Consider the following 7697-nt stretch of genomic DNA (forward strand, 5'->3'; position numbering starts at 1 on the left):
CACGTAAAAATCTCGTGTTAATCTTCTACTTTCCATATCATTATTCTTAGCTAATATCCATTAGTGTGGTTTTCGAAAATCTCGGTAAACATTGAAAATCACCCAATTAATCAGAAATGGGTTCACATGCATATTTAATACACCTAACGCATGCATATAATCATTTAATTGCATAATAAATAAATTATGGCCCTTCCGGCCTCCTAATCAAGGCCCTAAGCCTTATAAGGAAATTTTGGTGATTACAACTATCCCATCCTTACAGAAATTTCATCCTCGAAATTTTATCAAAAACAGCCCAGAATATAAATTTCGCATATCTGATTCCAGTTCCCAGGTCACTACCTCGACCTCACCGTTTTTGTATAATACCTTAACTCAAGGTTAGCTTTGTTCCTCATAACTCTGTTCTTTCTGTCTCATATCTGGACCGAATATTCCTCACAGGATAACTTATCCTGAATCTCCAGATCTTCATGACTCAACACATAAGTCTCATCTAACACATGTTTCCTCAACATGAAAATACAAAATACACTGTATACTGCTGACATTGCCAACGATAAGGCAAACTGATCGGTCCTATCCAGGATTCAAACAGTCCTACCAATCTAGGGCTCAACTTGCCCTTATCTCCTCACCCATTTCCTTGGTAATACTTTAAGATATAGTCTTCCACTTGGAACTCCATGTTCCTGCATCTCAAATCAACATAACTTTTTCATTTACTCTGAGAAGGGAGCATCCAAGCTCTAACCCTTTTTTTTAATATCCTTAATGATCCTCTGAACTATCTCAGGATCTAGATATAACATCTCACCCATCTCATAAGATGCCCTTCCAATAACTGGATAATTCTCTCTCTGATTTACCATCAGTCTGAGGATAATAAATTGTATTAAATTCCAACTGTATACCAATCGCCTTCTACAACCTTTCCCAAAACTTGGAAGTAATAATAGAGTCTTCATCTGATAAGATAGACCTTGAATTCTATGAAGGCGTACTACCTCTCTCACACAAAGATCTGAATACTGATCAACTGTGTTACTTGTCCTTACTGATAGAATTGAACTCACTTTAAATACTGGTCCATAATGACCCAAACCAACTCATGCTGACCCACTATCCTGGGCAGCCCCACCGCGAAACCTATCGCGATGTTTCCTTATTTCAACTATGGAATACTCAAAGGCTACAATAGCCTTACTGGTTTCTGATACTCTGTCTTGACCTGCTAATAGGTTAAGAACTTTGTCATCTATTCCATTATGTCGCTCTCCATCCCAGGCCACCACTATAAAGCTTTCATATCCTAATACATCTTCACGATGCTTGGATGAAGAGAATAAAAGAGTAGTATGAGATTCATCCAGAATCCCTCATTTAATCCCAGTGTCCATCGGATCCCAAGTTCGATCCCTTTTTACCACAATAAACTCATACCTGACACTGCATAATCCTTAGCTAATCCAGCTAAGACATTGCCCTCAATTCTTCCCATCTATGGTTTCACTTAACTGTTGTTCTTTAATCCTCTCTGAAATAGTAAGCTCAAACATAATGTTGGCCACCTAGCCCACCAGTAACTCTATTCTAGCTCTGTTCATATCCTTTAACTAACATGATGCATAAGCAATCCCTTTTTCCCTATCATTGAGGTGTCATAACAACCTACTAACTGGTTCTGATCTATATGAAGACTCAGAACTCTTTCTCAAAACACATGTAATATCCTACCCATCCAAGGAAACTCTTGCCCTCTGAGGTGTTCCTTGACCTCGGAAACCCTCTCACTGAGAATAAACCACAACACCATCGATCAAGACGATCACAAATCCAATTCAGATAATCCTTGAATACTTAGTCCATGTAATTCGTCAAAACAACTTGGCATTAACCAAATCCTCAAAACATAACTCAACACTCCCAGTGCCCTTATCTGATATAAAAAGCAATCTTCTGCATATCCTTCTCCTTGACCTTCAGCTGGTACTAACCAGATCAAAGATCCACCTTGGAGAATACCATCTTACTCAATAACTGAGTCCTTTAGTTCTTACAATTCTATTGAAGTCGTACCATACAGTACCCTAGACCTGATTCCTTCTCTGGCACCATTCTAATCACCATTCATCTCTTTGTGTAATGGTAATCCTGGAAAATCTCTTGGAAACACATCCGGAAACTCACAAACTAATCCAGTCTATCCTGATCCCACTGGCACAACCTAAGTGGTATCCACCACACTAGCTAGGAGTTCTATGCATCCTTCTACAACAGATCTTTAGCTCTGAATGCAGATGTCATATGCACAATGACAACTACTGCAAGGGTTTCTCACTCTCAAGCTCAAGAGTTACTATACTTTCCTTGCGATTTATCACTGCCCCATACTTGGCTAACCAATCCATATCCAGGATCATACTGAAGTCAGCTGATGAGTCCTTTCCACAATAATCCAACTCATCTTTTAAAATTACCAATAGAGTATCACATTCTTATCACAACATAACCATGTAATCTGCATATCAAATCTATGCTTCTCTACATGCAACAAGCAAAGAACAACATAGCACCAAAACCAGTCAGCACAATACAAGAATCAGAACTAGAAAGTAGACCTACCACCACTGAGGAACCAACCTCAGTCTCAGTCTCTGACTTTGACTGCATCGGAGCGAACACTCGAGCTGGAGTCGAGCTGTCAATCCCATTTTTCTCAACTGTCCCTTGCCTTGGGCAATCCCTCGTGAAATGCCCAACTATTCCACATAAGAAACATGCCTTTGCTCGACATTCTCCCAAATGGCGCCTCTTGCACCAAGCGCATTTTGGATAAGTCCTCCAGTTCTTATTCTTGCTCGAACCAATAAATTGAGGTGTCGTTGTCTAAGCTCCGTGCTCTTCGACACTCTCCTTTATAATCTCATTTCCTGTGCTCTCAACAGTAAGAGCCTTCCCTACCACCTAAGCGTAGGTAGATATTTCATGCACTGGGGCAACTTTAATGCCCTGAGCTAGTCTGGGATTCAATCCCTGGATAAACCTTTCCTTCCGAGCTACATCCGTGGGTACCATATCAAAAGAAAACTTGGAAAATCCATCGAATATGTTAACATACTCTGTTAATGTTGTATTTCCCTAAACCAAATTCAAGAACTCATTCATCTTAGCAGTCTTGACTGCATCACAATAATATCTTTCATTAAACAACTGCCTAAATTCTTTCCAGTCCATCACAGTTGTATCTCGTGTCTGGGATACCACTTCCCACCATGTCCGGGCATCATCCCGCAATACATAAGTAGAACAGATCACCCTATCGTGACCTACCACCCCCATACTATTGAGAATGGAACTGATCATGCCCATCCATTACTCAACTCTGAATGGATCTAGGCCTCCCTCAAAGACTGGAGGGTAATACTCCTGGAATCTTCCACAAAGAAATTCCCACATGTTCTCAACCCTTTGTTGAGCCAATACTGGTGCAACTCCTGGAATAGCAAAGGAAGAGGTGTTCCCTAACAGATTCTGCTGTTGCTTCAAACTCCTAATCTCTTCCTCTTGCCTCTGCAATCTTAATTGCATATATGTAAACACCTGCTGGAAATTCTGAGGGGCAGGTGAAGAACTCAAACCCTAGCTATAATCCCCAGCCCTGATATAACCACCACCAGGTCTCATTATCTGCCTTGGATACATACTTGCTGATTGAATCTGCAGTCAATAACTTGACCCATTAAACATGATGAGAATATTCAAAATCCTTTCCCACGGGAACAATCTTACCACACTACATTCAAAACCCACTGCAATGCTAAAAACATGCCCATGACATGGATTCATCCATCAATCATAACCCCTGCTCTTCCAACATACACACCATGCCTCCAACTCCATCATGCAATTATCACATTCATATATATATATATTCATGGAGCATGTAATCATATAATCATATTAATAGTCAAGAGCCATGTTCTATCAGAATCTCATGCTCCTTAATACAATATGCGGGTAAAGCATTTGCATTCTATTTAAGCACATAACCACATAACCACATAAATAGTTACCATACCCTGAGTGAAGCTATCTTTAGTGACGAGTGTACATGCCCAACTTGTCTTCAGGAACACTTAACCTTGGCTAGCTCTGATACCAAGTTTGTAACGCCCTACTACCCAGGCACCGTTACGGTGTGCATTTTAAACAATGCTAAACTCGTTAACCAAGCCATTTGGCCATAATCGTAAAACTAAGTTCGATTACGGTTTAGGGTTAAATTTTTTTGTTAAGATACAACGTTTCACTAAAATGTTTACCATATACATTGGGATCCTGAAAATATATTTTAAAGGTTAATTACAATAAAATATTTACAACCAGCCGACCTAAGAGGCAAATTAGGGTTTAATCCTAGTTCCTCTTTAAACCCTTGGCCGTGGTGGTCGAGCAGCCGCATATGTACACATTGTCACCTAAGCTCTCCAACTAAAGGATGGTCCAACTTTCTTTTTCCTTTTCCTGCACCACATAGCACCCGTGAACCGAAGCTCAGCAATAAAACTCAATATCCTCATGAGTAGTAATAACATGTTACCAAATCCCAATAGGCATACATGTAAGTAATAACCCTACTAATGCATGCAAGCAAGTCCAAATAAGTGATTGGGCCCTGCCCTCCTGTATGGATGACTATTAAGTCAATCTGGAAATAGATAGCTAATTTGTCCATCTAAAAATAGGTGACTAATGGGTCACACACTTAGGCTCCGCACCTTAATCAGATGAGTGACTATGGAGTCATGAACTTGGGCTCCACACCCTAATCAGATGAGTGTCTATGGAGTCACGAACTTGGGCTCTGCACCCTAATTAAATGAGTGACTATGGAGTCACAAACTTGGGCTCTGCACCCTAATCACATGAGTGACTATGGAGTCATGAACTTGGGCTCTGCTCCCTAATCAGATGAGTGACTATGGAGTCACAAACTTGGGCTCTCCACCCTAATCAGATGAGTGACTATGGAGTCACAAACTTGGGCTATGCACCCTAATCAGATAAGTGACAAAGGAGTGAGTCGCGAACTTGGGCTCCACACCCTTACCCATATGACAATGCGGTCACCTGAGCCTTTTGGCCCTGGCTCTAAGTAACTAGCCTTTAGGCTAGACAAGTGCTTTTACTTTTCATCGAACTTGAGGTCGGTCAAGCATTAGTGCTCATGATGATTCATTCAATGCTTATGTTGATTAGATCTAAATTTTTTCAACTCTGTGTTCATTATGCTTATGCCACTCTTGATTCATAGGTCAATTCCATACGACCAGTGCTCAGTACTACTACCGAACTTGACTAATGAGTCACAACTTCACATTCAATACTAAAACCATTGCTGATTCTGACTATGGAGTCAGTTCCACTCACAAGTAAGCAATGCAACCAGGCATATATCATATGTCAAATATCCAAATACAGGGCATTCAACATGCTTACTTAACACTCACTAGTTTAATTATGATCATGCACATTTACAGAGACTCAAGCTTTGATCAATCTCATATTTAACAATCATGCCATGCCCTAATCACATGTATCTTATGCATCACATACTGGGTGCAGTTTTCTTACCTTTGATCCAAGCACAAGTTACCAATGAACGATCCACGAGCACGATCCTGTTTCCAAGCCCCTAGCGATAACCTAGTCACAACCATAAATGATGTTTCAATGAATTCAAGTTTCAAAAATCAAATCCCTGGACCAATCCCGCGCTCTCGGGACCTCTAATCCCACCAAACAGGGTGGTGAAATCATCCCCCGAGCCCTTGGGTCAAAACCCCAAAAAGTACCAAAAAAACCCCCATTTTGAAGACTGTGTAGCGCTACAGCGCTACCTATGGGCGCTACAGCGCTACAAGCAGGCCCAAAATCCCCAAAACAGAGCACCTAGTGCTGTAGCGCTACCAACCTATCGCTACAGCAGCCAAATCAGAACTTTGAATTTATGGGCTTCTCTCTTCATGTTTCTTCGAACCTCAAAGCTCCAAATCCGACCCCAACCTATCCAAATCTCAAAATTAAATTTCCCAAACATCCTAATCTCCCAAAACCAATAAAATCCAAGCTTCAATTCATCCAAAAACTCATCAAAACATAAAATCCAATCAAAGCTTAAAAACTTTAAAATTTAAGAACTTAAAACTTTGATTACCTTCGTCTATGTCATCTCTCGCTAAATCCTTCAACTAATAACCTTATAATCTTTCCTAGAATCGCTATGCCCTGATCCTTGCTTGAAGTCCTAGAACTCAAGTTTCATTCAAAAATGTGATCGGGTGTCGAAAAGGGAATGGGAGGAAGAGAGAACGTTCTAAACGTTCTTTTATAATTCTAACAGGTTACTTGAAGCTTAAGTAGCCTCAAGAAAATCCTAATGCTTGGGGTCCCGAAAACGCCCCCGAGGATTAAATAGTCAAAATTCTCAAAATATCCCCCTGATCTCACTAACTCCCAATTTATCATCAAATATTTATTCCCATTACCCAATAACCTAGTAATGTACTAAATACCCATTGACTCACTCTGAATCAATTATGAATCCCATTGTGACTTTCCCACTAGCTTACCTTCTAGGATTTTCTCGTGCTGAGTAACCCTAGCATAACCAAATAATAATGAAGCACCACACACATGCCGCATATCTGGGAAATATACCCGAAATGGCCAAAATATGAAAATCACCCAATTAATCAGAAATGTGTTCACATGCATATTTAATACACCTAAACATGCATATAATCATTTAATTGTACAATAAATTAATTATGGCCCTCCCAGCCTCATGTAGAAATTTGGGTCATTACAATTATGTAGAAAAAAATATCATGATAATGGTAAGTAAGTTGTTTTCCAAGGTATCTAAGTTTGAAACTTATGCTTTCTAAGTTTTATTTTTGGAGTAGGTTCTGTGTTTTAAGTTAGTTGTCGGCTTCTAGTTAGTTAGCAGACATTAATGATTATATTCAAAGCAAAAATTATCTGAATATGGTAAGCTTATATATTTTTCTCTCGTTAACAATACTTAAGAACTTTTTTATTTTGGAAGCTGTATCATTTTGCATTTGCGTATAATTAATGACCTATAAAGAGACAAAACATAAATTTGTTCTTGGTCTTGGTTTATTGATTTATATGGCTTTGTGGGTTCAATTTTTTCTGGAGCAATTCTCCTCATCTTTAAGGTTTCCATGCTTTTCCCAATCTTATGTTTTGTATACTATTTGAAAATAAAACATTTTTATCATAGGTTATTGAATCTTTTTAAAGAGAAGAGTCTTGAGAAGGGTCACTAATTCAACTGTTGTGAATCCTTTTCTATAGTTTATCTGCATTGATAGGCATCTAATTTGGACATTGTAATCCTGAGTTTTATATCTATTTTTCTATCAGATAAGCAACTGATGCAATTCCAACTCTCAACTTTGTGAAACTCTTGTTATGACTTGTGAGTGAGATATTAGTTGTATGTTACAATTTTTGATGTGTTATTTATTTCTTATGATACTAGTGGTTGATTTTTCTGTTTTTTATTTATTTTTTGAATTTGATCTAAGATTGTGATTAAATTTTATCACTTTCTCAATGATTTCTCCATTCCCCATTTAGTAACTTTGAGATTAGTAACA

The sequence above is a fragment of the Humulus lupulus genome, chromosome 3 (genome assembly GCF_963169125.1).
Source record: "Humulus lupulus chromosome 3, drHumLupu1.1, whole genome shotgun sequence".
In the NCBI taxonomy this organism is placed as follows: Eukaryota; Viridiplantae; Streptophyta; class Magnoliopsida; order Rosales; family Cannabaceae; genus Humulus; species Humulus lupulus.